General features: G+C 36.4%; 1 long non-coding RNA gene across 1 annotated transcript in view; it reads right to left on the bottom strand.

The window, feature by feature from the left end:
- LOC141369968 (uncharacterized) overlaps positions 1-15,615 on the bottom strand; it is a 106,505-nt gene extending 90,890 nt beyond the window's left edge. Inside the window, exon 1 of the long non-coding RNA XR_012373576.1 lies at positions 15,306-15,615. This is a non-coding gene — a long non-coding RNA (uncharacterized lncRNA). The remainder of the gene's footprint in view (positions 1-15,305) is intronic.
- Positions 15,616-16,064: the final 449 nt, after the last annotated feature.

The following is a 16,064-nucleotide window of genomic DNA, read 5'->3' as shown; positions in this document are numbered from 1 at the left end:
TGAATTGTTTCAAGGTACAGCACTATAACACCGCATGTGTATACCATTAAATATTGCCCTGGCAAAGATAACCTACATCGTTATTGTTTAATTAGTCTGTGCTCAATATCACGTATTGAGGATACTCTTCATCTTTATGAATTTGAATAATATATATTTTATATATATAATTTTATATTTTAATATTTAATATTTTAATTTTAATATATATTTATATATGTAATATATATATGGCAAATGAAGGTCTGTTTCTATGACCAGTCAGGTGATGGTAGATTTTGCTACAATAAAAGCAATTCAAAAATCTCAGTGGCTTGGGGCGCCTGGGTGGCTCAGTCATTAAGCGTCTGCCTTCAGGCTCAGGTCATGATCCCAGGGTCCTGGGATTGAGCCCTGCATCAGGCTCTCTGCTCAGCGGGAGTCTGCTTCTCCCTCTCCCACTCCCCCCTACTTGTGTTTCTGCTCTTGTGCTCTCTCTCTGTCAAATAAATAAATAAAATCTTTAAAAAAAATAAAAAATAAATCTCACTGGCTTAAGAAATGGAGGTCTGTTTCTTATTTTATGGGACTGTTTCTGAACAAAGACTGAGTTTTCACCACCCATAACAGCTTTGTGGCCACTAGAGGAGAAGGTTGAGAATTGTGCCTTGATCCTTAAGCACTTCCACCCATAAGAGATACAAATTATAGTACTGCTTACATTTTATTGGCTAAAACAAGTCACACAGTCACACTTACCCTAAAAGAAATCCTGCAGTGCAGTCCTCTCGGGTACCCTAAAAGAAGGGACTAGGGAGTATTGGTGAGCATCACTAATATCTAATAGAATGTTTAATTGTTCATGTAAGGGAGAAATAAAAAGCACGCCATAATTTCAAAACCCTGTGTCAGTCCATTTAAATAGTGTGTAGTGAGAGAACAGCACTGCAAGCTTATGTTCAGCCTTTGGAAAATACCACCCTTAAAAATGTTTTATGAAGGTCAATTTTCAAGGAAACCTAAGGGTTTTAAATGACTTAAAAAACAGGCCACCAAAATTTTAATTAAAGAGAGGTCAGCCACAGAAGGACAGCTTCCTGATACCACGGACAGTAAGCACCATGATCCTTGATGAGGGCAGTCAGGGCAGTGTTTGACTATCAGAGACATAAGTGTGGTTGGAAGTAGTTGATGACATTGAGATATAAAAATTCCTGCTGTGTCATAGATTTCTCTACTGAAGGAGGAGGGTGGCAGTATTCTGGTTCTCTGGAAACATTTAATTCTCTGACCAGAGTTCAGGCATTTGATTTTTCCCATAATTGGTGTAGCCTTGGAAAAAAAAGGAATACACTTAAATCATAATCCTTCTTTCTATATTGTCAGGCTTCCTTTGGACACCTCTTCACTACATATTCTTTTCACCAAAAGTATTGTTCTCACATCCCTATTAGACTAATCTATGATAAATATACTAAATCTAATTATTCTTAACCAACTCACCTCATAGGTATTTCTATTTAGTTTTCTACCCAAACCACAGCCCCCCAAATCTTGAGTAAAGCTTTTTTTTTTTGGTGGGGGGGAGCCAATCCAAATCAGCTTATATACTTTTACATTATTTTTCTCTTTTTAAATGTATGTGAACATCATTCCGCTCAATATTTCACATAATTGGCATATACCTCTTCTGTCTTTCTGAGACACTGGTCATGTTTAAGATTGCTTTGGTTTTCAATTTTACCTACATAAACTTAACTCAAGGAGCAATAGTGAATTCTAGCACATAGTCAGACCCACCCCCTTCACTCAAGGTAAACAAGTAATGCAGTTGGCACAACCTAAAAGAACCACTGATAGGAATGAATGAGAAGCAGTTTTGAAAAAGAAAGGGGCTATTGTAAACAGAAAAAAAGTAGGAATTGTAAGGTGCATACACACTATAAATATTTATTATTGTGGTTGTTAATAAGATAATAGTAAGAGAAGGACTCATATTATTACTAATAAAATCTAAGCTAGAATAAGCTTTTATGGCAAGAAAGCTTATAATTTTTATATAAACCTAAACTTATTTGTATTTCTTCCTTAATATTTCCTCTTAAAATTATAGCTTGAAATTGGGAGAGACTTCTGAAATGGCAGCATGATGATCTTTGTAATTACTATCTTCAATAAAAGCAATGAAAATACTGGCAAAATAAAAGTAGTCAAAATCAATTTTTCCAAAATTTTGACTATTAAAAAAAAAGCATCAAAAGAATCTGAGGACCTTTTAATATATAAAAGCTACTAAACCTTATAAAGAGCAGTAGTGATTGTGGCTTTTTGATTTGGCCTATTTCAATCCTCTGTTCCCCATCTCTGGAAAGCCAGTAGCCTCATAATTATGGAAGTTATGAAAACCGTCAACCCTGAATCTACAAACTGGAGCAGTCTAGGATTAGAACTCCTCAAAAAGTCCTATCCCCAGAGCATTATCATCATTTGACTTATCTCGGAGCTCTGTGGGAAATATCCATGCTCAATGTGTTGCTATTATCTAATCTTTCTTGGAGCTCCTCATTGAAAATAGCCCTAACCCAGGGCATTTATTGGAAATAATCAGCAGCAATTCTAACACATCATAGTCACATGAGCTTACAATATGAGTTAATGCTAATGAGATCCTGGTCAAAACTTAAAAGATCTGGGAAACAAGGTGCCCATGAGAGGTTTGAAAAATTCTGCCATTTCTGGGTATTTAGAAGGTCTCACACATGTGCAGGTCTTGTACACAAACAGAAAGGAAAAAATGGAGGGAACACAATTGGAAAGCCCTGATGGTTTTATTGGTGAATGTACAAAGTTTTAAAGAAGACTTAATCCCAATCCTTCACAGACTCTTCTAAGAAATATTTAAAAAGTAGGGAATATTTTTCAAGCTATCAATATTACTTCGATACTAAAACTAGACAAAAAAAAAACAAAGTTGGAGACAAATATCTAATATGAATATAGATGCAAAAAATCCACCACAAAATGCTAGCAAGTCAACATTCTTATAAAAAGAATAATACAAATAATCAAGTAGGATTTATCCAAAGAATGCAGGGTAAGTTTAACATATGAAAAGTAATCAATGTAATGCACTATGTTTGTAATATAAAGGATAAAATCTATATAATCATTCAGTTGATGCAGACAAAACACTTACATACTCCAACACTGTCTCATAATAAAAACACTCAACAAACTGGAAATGGAAGAGAATTTCCTTAACCTGATAAAGGACATGTATGAAAAACTCAGAGCTAACATCATACTTAATGGTAAAGGACTATTTTCTGCCTGAATTCTGCAAGAAGACAAAATTATATGTTATCACTCTTATTCAAAATTATAATGTAAGTTGTATTCAGGGAAATTAGATAAATAAATAAAAGACATCCAGATAGAAAATATAAAGCTATCTTTACTTGTAGATGACATCATTTTGCACATAAATCATGAAACCCAAAGCACAAATGACAAGTGAAGAAAACTAGATAAATTAGATTTCATCAAAATTAAAATCTTTAGTGCTACAACTGAAACCATCAAAAAAGTCAAAAGACTACCTACAGAATGGGTGAAAATATTTAGAAACCATATATATGATAAGGGACTTGTATCCATAATATATGAAGAACTCGTACAACTGAAAAAATGAAGACAAATGACCCAATTTTTTTAAGTAGGCAAAAAATTTGAATAGTTTTCTCTAGAAAAAACATACAAATGACAATAAGTACATGAAAAGATGCTTACATAATTAGTTAATAGGGAAATGCAAAGCAAAACTACTCCATACCACTTGGGTAGTGACACCAAAAAATGTAGACATAGCAAGTGATGGGGAAAATGGGAAGAAATTGAAATTTTTCTGCTTTGCTGATAGAAATGTAAAATAGGGGCACCTGGGTGACTCAGTCAGTTAAGCATCTGACTTTAGCTCAGGTCATGACCTCAGGGTCCTGGGATTGAGCCCCATGTTGGGCTCCCTACTCAGTGAGGAGTCTGCTTGTCCCTCCCCTTCTCCCCCTACTCATTCGTGTGCTTGCTCTCTCTCTCTCTCTCTCTCTCTCTCTCTCAAATAAATAAAAAAATATATATAAAATAGGGGTTCAGCCACTTTGGAAAACAGTTTGGCATTTCCTCAATATGTCAGTATCAATAAGATACTATATAATTCAACACTACCATTCCTAGTTTTATACCCAAGAGAAATGAAAATATATGCCCCCACAAAAACATGCACAAAAATGTTTATGCATTATTGGTAATAGCCAGAAAATGAAAGCTAGCCAAATATCCACCAACTGATGAAGAGATAAACAAAAGGTGGTATAACTATGAAATAGAATATTTGGTAATTAATAAAGGAAAAAATACTGATACACAAGGCAACACTGACGGACCTTGAAAACTTTATGCTAAATGAAAGAATCAAGTCACAAAAGACCACATACTGTTTGATTCCATTTATATAAAACATCCTGAAAAAGTAAATCAATAGAGACAGAAAACAGGTAGTTGCCTGATGTGAGGGTGAGGAATGCCTGCTAAGGGATAGAGTTCCTTTAAGGGGTAATGAAAATATTCCAAGATTAAGTAGTGGTGATGCTACAACTCTGTGAATATACTAAAATACATTTTAAATGAATGAATGCAATGGTATGTGATATATCTCAATTATATTTTTTATGATTTTAAAAATTAGAAACAACCTGGCTCTAAAAAGTGAGAAAATGGTTAAATAAATTTGAGTGCATTTAATCAATTATTGCTTCTCAAAATTGAAAATATAAAAATCATCTGGGTAAACTGTTTAAAATCCATTATTCAGCCCCTATCCTACAAATTCTGTTTGAGAAGATTCTGTTCCAGTTATCTATGGCCAATATTTTAAGAAATATTTCACTTGATGGACATTAAGCAACCATTAGATATGCTTATGAAGTATCTGCAATAATTTGAAAAAAGGCTTATGGTTTAATTTTAATTGAGGAGAGCAGAACTTGCATAAATTTAAATTTTAAATGAAATAGATACTTGGAAAAGTTAATGATGGAATACAGGGTGATTTTTTTCTTTGTGTTTCTTTTTCCATAACATCTTGTTTTACAATAAGCATAAATTATTTTTATAATCAGGAAAAATAAAATTAACTTTTAAAATGAGAGTCCCGTGTTGAACAAGCCATTTAAAACATGGAAGGTGCATGTATGTGTGTGTGTATGTAGATGTGTGTATGTCTCATGAATTACCTTAATGAATTCTTCCCATTTTCTAATTTATATATGGAAATTTATGTTTCCAAAATACTTTTTAAATACTCTGACAAAAAAAATTTACCTAGTAAATGCAATTTTTGCAATATTCACAAATTTAGAGTTTGTTTTCTAAGAAAATTGTGGTTGACATATGAATAATTATATATCTTTCAAATTGGAATCTTAATATATATTACTAGATTTACAATATAACTTGTCACAAATTCAGATCTAGTACATGTTTCTGCATTCATTGTTTAGATTCTTTTATAAGTTCAAGCACACTTTTTTACTATTTTGCATTTAATAATATAGATTGGATTTTTAAATTGAATTTAAGTAAATCATATTGTATGGAAGATGTAGATCACTAAATACTTCCATACAAATTGAATTAGTTAAATTTGGTAATATTGAAAGAATATTACCTTTGCAGATATTCAAAAGTGATGGTGTGGGAAATGGGAAGTGGGGTATTTACTAAAGGTTGCCTGACTAAAAACAGGTTGGTTTATATTACTGTCTTATCAATATTTATATTATATTTAAGGCTTGCTATACACACAAGATGCTTATACATTTTGAGGCTGACTACATTTTTATTTTAAACCATTTAATGATAAGTTGCTGTTGGCTGAATTTAATGGATTCTTGAGAAAATGTGGTTGTATCTCCAGATTCATAATATCACACTAAACCAGATTTAGCATTTTATTATAGAAAGAATGGAGTCAGGAGTCATATATCTGAGACTTTTTTGAAACAGGACGGAAAAAGCCCAGAAGTAAAATGGTGATGGGAAAAGACAATTTATTTTCTTCTGCCTGCCTGCATTTAAAATAAGGGTATATTTAACCCAGAAAAGAACAGATGGACTGTATTTATAATAGTCAGAGATAAAATGTTGTATTATTCAATTCTTCTATTCGTTTATTTCTATTGCTCCCACTGCCAAAAAAGTGTATTGTTACACATAGGTGAATTAAATGAAAAGAAAAATGATCTACCAGGTATGTAATATATGATTTATGGAAAGCTATTTATTTCAAGTTTACTTTGAAGTATTTTTTAGTTTGGATTTTACCTACTGAACTCTGCCTCAAGGTAAACATAGTATTAGATTTTAGTGTATTTATAATTTGAGTATCATACATTGATTGTTGAAAAAAGAGACACTAACTGTCACCTCGATAATGTCTTTGGAATAGAAGTGCTGTATATATCCATCCAATAAATAAGAGCGAGGCAGACAAGACATATGAAGCATAAATCAATATATCCTAAAAAGTCAAATCTAATGGTTAAGAATCAATAGACTAAATTACTTTGCTTTGAAATATAGGAGATGTTTTCATTTTTAAAAGTAGATTTGATACATTTCAAAAAAAGTAATCAGTAGAAATGGAATGAACTGTGCTTTTGGAAAGCTCCCCTCTGTCTCTTTGTCTTCTGTACTGGACTATAAATTTTAATTTTTGTTTGCTTTGATCATTTCCATGACTCCCTCACTTAGAACAATATCAGGAGCATTGATGAAATGATCCTTCATATTATGTTAATAAACAGGTATGTCTCTTCAACAAATGGTGTTGGAAAAACTGGAAAGCTACATGTATAAGAATGAAACTGGACCACTTTCTTACACCATACACAAAAATAAATTCAAAATGGATCAAAGACCTAAATGTGAGTCCTGAAACCATAAAACTCCTAGAGGAGAACACAGGGAGTAACTTCTTTGACATCAGCCATAGCAACTTCTTTCTAGATATGTCTCCTGAGGCAAGGGAAGCAAAAGCAAAAGTAAACTATTGCAACTTCATCAAAATAAAAAGCTTCTGCACAGCAAAGGAAACAATCAATAAAACTAAAAGACAACATACAGACAGAATGGGAGAAGATGTTAGCAAATGACATATCTAATAAAGGGTTAGTGTCCAAAAAATATAAAGAATTTATAAAACTCAACACCCAAAAAATGAATAATCAGTTAAAAATGGGCAGACAACATGAATAGACATTTTTCCAAAGAAGAAATCCAGATGGCCAACAGACACATGAAAAGATGCTGAACATCACTGATCATCAGGGAAATACAACTCAAAACTACAATGAGATATCACCTCACACCTGTCAGAATGGCTAAAATCAACAACACAAGAAACAACAGGTGTTGGTGAGGATGCAGAGAAAGGGGAACCCTCTTGTACTGTTGGTGGGAATGCAAGCTGGTACAGCTACTATGAAAAACAATATGGAGATTCCTCAAAAAGTTCAAAAAGAAGTACCCTATGATCCAGCAATTGCACTACTAAGTATTTGTTCCAAAGAATACAAAAATACTAATTCAGAGGGATATATGCACTCGGATGTTTATAGCAGCATTATCTACAATAGACAAATAAGGGAAACAGCCCAAGTGTCTATTGTCCATTGATTGATTGATGAATGGATAAAGAAGAAGTGATATATATATATACATACACACACACACATATATATAATGAAATGTTAGTCATAAAAAAGAATGAAATCTTGCCATTTGCAACAACGTGATGGAACTAGAAAGTAGAAAGCTAAGTGAAATAAGTAAGAGAAAGACAAATACCATAGGATTTCACTCATATGTGGAATTTCAGAAACAAAAGAACAAAAGGGAAAAAAAAAGAGAGAGAGAGAGGCAAACCAAGAAATAGATTCTCAACTACAGAAAACAAACTGATAGTTACCAGAGGGGAGGTAGGTGGGGGATGCGTGAAATATGTAATGGAGATTAAGGAGTGCACTTGTAATGAGCACCGGGTGTTGTATGGAAGGGTTGAATCACTATATTATACACATGAAACTAATATTATACTGTATGTTAACTAACTGGAATTTGATTTTTTTTTTTAAAGGGGGGGCCTCATTTGCTCAGTCAATTAAGCATCCAACGCTTGGTTTTAGCCTCAGGTCATGATCTCAGCATCCTGAGATTGAGCTTCCCATCAGACTCACATGTCAGGCTCGAGCTCAGAGCAGAGTCTGCTTCTCCCTCTCCCTCTGCTCCTCCCCCTGCACTTTCTCTCTCTCTCTAAAATAAATAAATAAGACCTTTAAAAAAAGAAACTTTAAAAAAACAAAGATTAAAAAATTTCAAAAATTAAAAAAATAAACACAGATATGTTAGAAATAATCCATCCCATAGTTAAGTCTTTACTATCAAATAAAGGTAATTTAGATTCTAGATGTAAGAAAATAAAACAGTCTGCATACACAAACCATATGTAGTAAAGTTATCAAAAATCATATACGTATAAATATTCTTGTATAGGAAGCAGTGTTGCATGATTTTGAACATTAAGGAGTCATTTGCTTGACTGGCAGCTTCTTCACTACTACCAAGTTACTTACCCATTTTGAGCTTCTTTTTATCATTTATAAGATGGGAAGAACATCTTGTGATAAAAGAAAATGTAAATTTAGATTATGTTTTCCTAATTTGAAAGAAATAAATTCCCTGGGAATTAAATATTTATAAATATAGGATAATTATAATACTACTAATTAATATTTATTTTAGTATGTATAATCCTTAGATACATTACTATATCTCAAGTAAGTCATTTAAACTGCATCTAACTTAAGTGCTAAGTAATCACCACAACCTGACCATTATCACTCCAATTTATAAGATGGAAATTGAAATTTCCCAAAAATGATTGTTTTCCAGTCACAAAATTAGCTATTCAGTCAAACATACAAACACCATTCAATCAGCAGTTTAGTATCTTTGTATAAATAAAATGAAGAGATGTCAGGATGTCTCATAGCCCCTTTTTTCACCTACTTGTCTGGTCACCCATGAGCATGACAACTTGAATTCCCACCCACAGAGTAAAGCTCTTTGCATTGAAATGGTCCTTTCCCAAACCTTTGGTTTATGCAACACTTGAATGTATCCTCTACCTCATGTGCCCACCTTCCCCACAATGCCCCGTGATACTTATAAGAGTGGGTACAACATGCTGCAAACCACCACTCTTCTATTCAATTTGCCGTGGAAAATGTGGATAGTGAGTTTTGTGTCTTACAAAATTTTGTCAGAAGTATGAAACAAAAGTATTATCTTCCTAAAAATTTTCAATTATTAATTAACTACTAATATGCTCCCGAAAAGGGGGTTTTATTGGGCTTTACTATATATGATAAAGACTAATATAAAACAGGCAGGCTCAATATATGAATCACAGGAGTAGTACTAAAATGACTGAATATGAGTTAAAGAGTGGTAAGTTTCAGCTCAGGGTGAGGATGGACCTTCCAACAGTCAATGCTGACAAATGATTAGAGCCTTTTAAAGTAGTGAGTTCCCTGTCACTGAAGAGGTTCAAGTAGTTGATTTATATACACTTTATAGAGAAGGTTGAACCACTGAATTAGTGCTTCGACTAGGTAATGCTCAAGAACATTTCCACCCTGAGACTGAAATTCTGTCATCTGCACAGTATAACAGCACACTATAGGCTACATACGAAGACGATAGGCAGCAAATTCTGGAAGTACAGGATGTTAGTGATAACAAAAATAAAAATAGTGAAAGACAATTTAGAGTGTACAAAGGGATTTTATGTGAAGTTTAATTCTCATACCAATCCTTTATAAGAATTATTATTACTATCATTACTATTATTGATAAAGAAACTGGAACTTAGCAAAATTGAATGATGTGGCTATGGTCAACAAGTAAGGGATGAAGATGAGTCCTGATATAAAATTGTCTTTCCAAATTTCTTGTCTGTCTTACTGTATGACTATGATTACTATATGAATATGATCAAGGACAGGTAGTTTAAATTTTTCCTGGGTTTCCTTTGCCTAAAACAAAAAGCATAGGAAAGATTTAAAAATCAGTGGGAATCTGTATGAAAATGTTTTGTTTTATTTTTTAAAGATTTTATTGATTTATTCAAGAGAGAGAGAGACAGATAGCAACAGAGATAGCATGAGTGGGGAGGAGAGGGAGAAGCTCCCCGCTGAGCAGGGAGTCCGACATGGGGCTCAATCCCAGGACCCTGGGATTATGACCAGAACTGAAGGCAGATGCTTAACTGACTGAGCCACCCAGGTGCCCTGGTATGAAAGTGTTTTAATGTCACCCCTTGATTAAACTTCCTAAGGGATTACAGTGCTGTCTGGCATTGCCTTCCTGGCATGGTATTATCATTAAAACAAACCCCTGGGAAAGTTCCCAGCCTGTTTACCATGTATAATGTGCTGTAGCATCATGCCCAGTCAGAATCCATTTCTGAAAGGGTCAGTCTCATTTATGAATACCCTCAGGGAAACCAAGAGAACAGGAACTGCTGATCTGTCTGTTTTGCCTCGGTCACACTCATCTGATTTAGGAATGCAGGGTCATTCCAAATGTGCTGCTTTGGTGCTTCCTGTGTATCAGAGTTTTTAAACTCCTTATGAATCTCATTTTGTACTGAGCTGGTTGATGCCATAGAGTGCCGGTGCTGCAACCTCACCAATGGGACAGGATGGGCTTCTTTGCACCCTTTAAGAAATACTTGGCTCTGCAACTCCATGCAAGAACAGGACCGAATTCTTTTTCTCCCCCACTACTTGTGCCATGCCATCCCTTTCCTCAGCACTGAGGGGGAGGGATTTTTTTTTTTTACCATAATCACATCAGCTTTCAGCCTGTTTTAGTATGGCTGAAATATGAAATATGACTTTTAATAAAACAAAAACCGGTTTGTTTTTTATTTTGTTGCATTAGAGGAAATGCAAAGAGGTCCCCTTCACCTTCTAGAAATGTTTCATGCTATCTGAAATTGAAGAAATAGGAACTATGTTTTAATGACTCATAGCTCTGAATTTAATAGGCCAACAAGATTGCTTATGAAAAGAAAAAAGAGGGCAGTAGGGTTATGAGGGTTGTTTCATAGTTTTTGTATTTTTTAAGAAATTTCTTCCTGGACATAGGACTAAAGTGACTGTGGCTGTGAGAACTCAGGAGATCACTAGAGTGGGGTCAGGAGTTGCAAATAAAGTGGAGGGTCCCTGGATGCCTAGGAGCTGATTCGTGCTGGGGAAGTTGTCCTAGGATTATATTGGGAGAGTTAGATGCCTCAACCAAGTGAGAAAACAAGACAAAGGGGATTGTTTATGTTTCACAAGACACATAAAAACTAAATCTTTACAAACTTACCCCCAGACTTCAGAAGAGAAGGAGGACATTTCCATTGCCTGCACTCAATCTTCCCTTCTCTGACTCAAGAGACGATGGCTTCATTTGTAACACCACTTCACCTGCAGAGAGTCTAAATATACAACAATATACTTAGAGCCTGGAGCCTTGTGAGGGTAACAGTGAAATGTCCAAACACCTCTCTTTGGAACGCTGAACTGAAAAAACAAGAGACTCCTGATATGAAACAATGGTTGGTGACACCTAAGTTGCACACAAATCAAAGTTATATAATTAGAAATGTAAATGGCAATAACATGGTTTGTCAGTCTTTTTTTAAATTTAGCCAACTGTCATTAGTTTCAGGTGTAGTGTTCAAGAAATTATCAGTTGCATACAACAGTCAGTGCTCATCACATCACATGACCTCCTTAATGTCCATCACCCAGTTACCCCATCCCCGGTTTGTCAGTCTTTTTAAAAAACACTGGAAAAGGTGAGAATCCAGGACCAATAGGACTTACATACATTTCACTAATTCAATTGAAACTAACTGTTAAGTGCCTACCTAATGCCTAATGCCTGGCCCTGTTATGGATTCTGTGGGTGGATGAATGAATGAAACCTGCAAGGTGCCTGAACTTATAATACTTCCTAGAGTGTGTTGAGAGAAAATAAACAAGACAATTTATAGTTTCCTAAAGAAAAGAAAACTAGGTGTTAATGCAATAGAGTGAGTAGACATAAAGGAGGGTGAGTGATTTTACATTGTAAGAGGACAGCCTTCTGTGTCTAGAGTCAGAGAATTTTTGGTAGAGAAACCAATGAATGTAGACAGAAACAGGTTGCCATATTTAAGAAAAGAAGGGCGCCTGGGTGGCTCAATTGGTTGGGTGACTGCCTTTGGCTCAGGTCATGATCCAGGAGTCCCGGGATCGAGTCCCGCATCGGGCTCCCCGCTCAGTGGGGAGCCTGCTTCTCCCTCTGACCCTGCCCCCTCTCATGTGCTCGCTCTCTCTCTCATTCTCTCTCTCAAATAAATAAAATCTTAAAAAAAAAAAAAGAAAAGAAAAGAAAGCCACTATGACTGAAATTAGGGGGTAAAGAGGAAAGTGGTAAGAAATAAGATCAGCAAAATAAGCAGAGGCCAGATCATATAGAGCTTCGTAGGTCAGTATAAGAAATTTGGATTTTATTGAAAATGTAACAAGAAGCTGTTGGTAACATTTAAGCAGCAGGGTAGTATAATCTAACATGATTTGTTGGTTTTGTTTTGTTTTTTAAAATATTTCTTGCTATAAAGAGAATAAACATTATTAGGGAAAGAATAGAAGCAGAGAGACCAGTTAGGAGGCCGACCGAAGTAGTCTCCAAAAGAGATAATGGTGGGATCACTATGTAATATACTTGAAACTAACATAATATGTATGTCAACTATACTTCAATTAAAAATTTAAAAGAGAGAGAGAATGGCGGCTTGCAATAGGGCAGCTGCAGAGTAAACAAGATGAAGAAATGGATTTGGAATATATTTTGAAAGTAGAGCCATAGGAAATTTTTTATGCTTTAGATGTCAGCTTTGAAGGAAAGAAAAGAAAAATAGATGATCTATAGACTATATTTCAAGCCATGGGAGCAAATAAGTTCCCCTAGAAAATTTAGGCCAAAAGATGATGGAAGGTCTAGGACTGACCTTTTTAATTCTCCAACATTATGAATTTAAGTAGAGGAGAAGCCAGCAAAGACACTAATAAATATCCCTCCATTGATGATGTCTAGAATGATGGTTTTCACAGTTTGAATGGTGCCAGAATTTGCCTGGTGAGATAAGGAGGACAAGGTTTGACATGAAAGCAATCAAAACAAAAATTGTTGAACTCAGAAACAGAGTAGAAAGGCAGTTGCCAGGGTCTCGGGGGTAGGAGAAATGGGGCGATATTGGTCAAAGGGTACAAACAAATAAGTTCTGTAGATCTAATGTACAATATAGTGACTATAGTTAATAATTCTGTATTGTATACATGAATTTGCTAAAAGAGCAAATCTTTTTTTTTTAAGATTTTATTTATTTATTTTAGAGGGAGAGAGTGTGCGTGAGCACAAGAGAGCAAGAGCAGGGGCAAGAGGCGGAGGGGGAGGAGTGCTGACCACTGAGCCCGGCCCTGGGCTCGATCTCACGACCCTGAGATCACAACCTGAGCCGAAATCAAGAGTTGGCAGCTTATCTGACTGAGCCACCCACGTGCCCCTAAAAGAGCAAATCTTAGCATTCTCACCACACACAAAAGGTAACTATGTGGAGGTAGGAGCAAGATGGCGGAGGAGTAGGAGACCTAGATTTCTTCTGGTCTCAGGAATTCAGCTGAATAGGGATCAAACCATTCTGAACACCTACGAACTCAACAGGAGATCGAACAGGAGAGTAGCAACAACTCTCTGAACAGAGAAGCGACCACTTACTGGAAGGTAGGGCGTGCGGAGAAGTGAATCGGAGGCGATATTCGGGAGGATAGACGGCGGGGGAGGGGCCTCCGCCGGCCGCTTCTGGCAAGTGATAGAGCCGCGGAGCACAAAATCGGACCTTTTAGAAGTTGGCTCGGCGGAGGGACGTCGCTGCAGTGGCTAAGCGGGGGGTGGAACCCTTGTGGGACAGTGTGGTCTCAGGACCCTTGGGGTCACAGAGAGACCAGGGGTGCCTGAGTGCGCCAGAGCTCCCAGGTATCAGAGCGGGGAAGCCGGCTGCAGAGACGGAGCAGAGTCGCGGGCTCTCAGCTCGGGGTTGCCATAAACTGTGATCTGCGGCCCAGTCGGGGCACGGCTCCCCCAGCAGGGAACCAACAAGCAACAGATCCGGGGAGACTCCCCTTCCTCCCCGGGGAGGAGCGGTGCGGGAACGCACTGCAGGGATCTGCTGGGTTTGGAGACTCCGCGCGGGGTCGGGTGCCAGAGATAGCAACGCTCGGTCACAGGCCGGGTGAGCACAAGAGTGCGGCCGGAGACCGGGGACATGGAAGTGACTGCTTTTCTCTGGGGGCACACTGGGGAGCGGGGCCCCGAGTTCTCAGCTCCTCCGAGTGGAGATTGGGAGGCCACCATTTCTGCCCTGGTCCTCCAAAGCTGTACCGAGAGCTTGCAGGGAACAAAAGCTCCTGAGAGCAAACCGGAGCAGCTTCCTTAGCCCGGACCGACAAGGGCGGGGCAATTCCGCCTCCGGCAAAGACATTTGGAAACCACAGCAACAGGCCCCTCCCCCAGAAGATCAGCACAAACAGCCAGCAAGCCAAGACCAAGTTGATCGATCAAGGAGAATAGGTGAACTCCAGCGCTAGGGGAACACTGCACATAGATTCATGGCTTTTTATTTTTTTTTTTACCATGATTCATTATTTCATCAAAGTTAATTTTTGTTGACTGTTTTTTTTTATTTTTCTTTTTTCCTTTTTCAACCAACATCTTATAAGTCCCTTTTAAAAAAAAAAACAAAACATTTTTTATTTTTCATTTTTAGAGTCATATTTTATCCCTTCATAGTAGTTACCCTTATTTTTGGCATATATATATAAGTTGTTCTCTCTTTAAAATTTTGAGGTACAGTTTCTTCTAACAGATCAAAATATACCCTAAATCACTAGTGTATGGCTTTGTTCTAGTCTCCTGCCTGATCACATTCTCTCCCTTTTTCCTTTTTTTTTTTCTTAAATCTTCTTTCTTTTTTCAAACAACTTATCTTACCAAGTCCTTTTATTAAATCTTTTATAATTTTCATCTTTACAGTCATCTTCCATCCCTTCATTGTATCAACCCTTATTTTGTACATATATAAGTCTTTCTTCCTTTAAAATTTTAGGCGGCACTTTTTTCTAACAGACCAAAATACGCCCAAAATCTAGTGTGTGGCACTGATCTATGCACTAGCCTGATCATATTTGATCATATTCTGCCTTTTTTGTATTGTTTTGTTTTTGTTTTTATCTTTCTTTTTCTTTTTTTTTTCTTTTTCTCTTTCTTTTTTCTTTCTTTCCCTTTCTTTTCCGCTGGTTTCAGGTCTTTTCTGATTTGTATACAGTATATTTGCTGGGGACGTTGTAAACCTGTTAGCATTTTGTTCTCTCATTCATCTATTCTCCTCTGGACAAAATGACAAGATGAAAGAAATCACCTCAGCAAAAAGAACAAGAGGTAGTACCGTCAGCCAGGGACCTTCTTAATACGGACATTAGTACGATGTCAGACCTAGAGTTCAGAATCATGACTTTAAAGATACTAGCTGGGCTTGAAAAAAGCGTGGAAGTTATTAGAGAAACCCTTTCTGGAGAAATAAAAGAACTAAAATCTAACCAAATCGAAATCAAAAAGGCTATTGATGAGGTGCAATCCAAAATGGGGGCACTAACTGCTAGGATAAATGAGGCAGAAGAGAGAATCAGCGATATAGAAGACCAAATGATGGAAAATAAAGAGGCTGAGAAAAAGAGAGAGAAACAACTACAGGATCACGAGGGCAGAATTCGAGAGATAAGTGATACGATAAGACGAAACAACATTAGAATAATTGGGATCCGTGAAGAAGAGAGAGAGAGGGGGGCAGAAGGTATATTGGAGCAAATTATAGC

The sequence above is a fragment of the Callorhinus ursinus genome, unplaced genomic scaffold, assembly GCF_003265705.2.
Source record: "Callorhinus ursinus isolate GAN/ISIS: 27379988/994484 unplaced genomic scaffold, GSC_fseal_2.0 scaffold24, whole genome shotgun sequence".
Lineage (NCBI taxonomy): Eukaryota > Metazoa > Chordata > Mammalia > Carnivora > Otariidae > Callorhinus > Callorhinus ursinus.
Note: the sequence above shows the minus strand (reverse complement) of the source record. Positions and strands in the feature narration are given on the sequence as shown.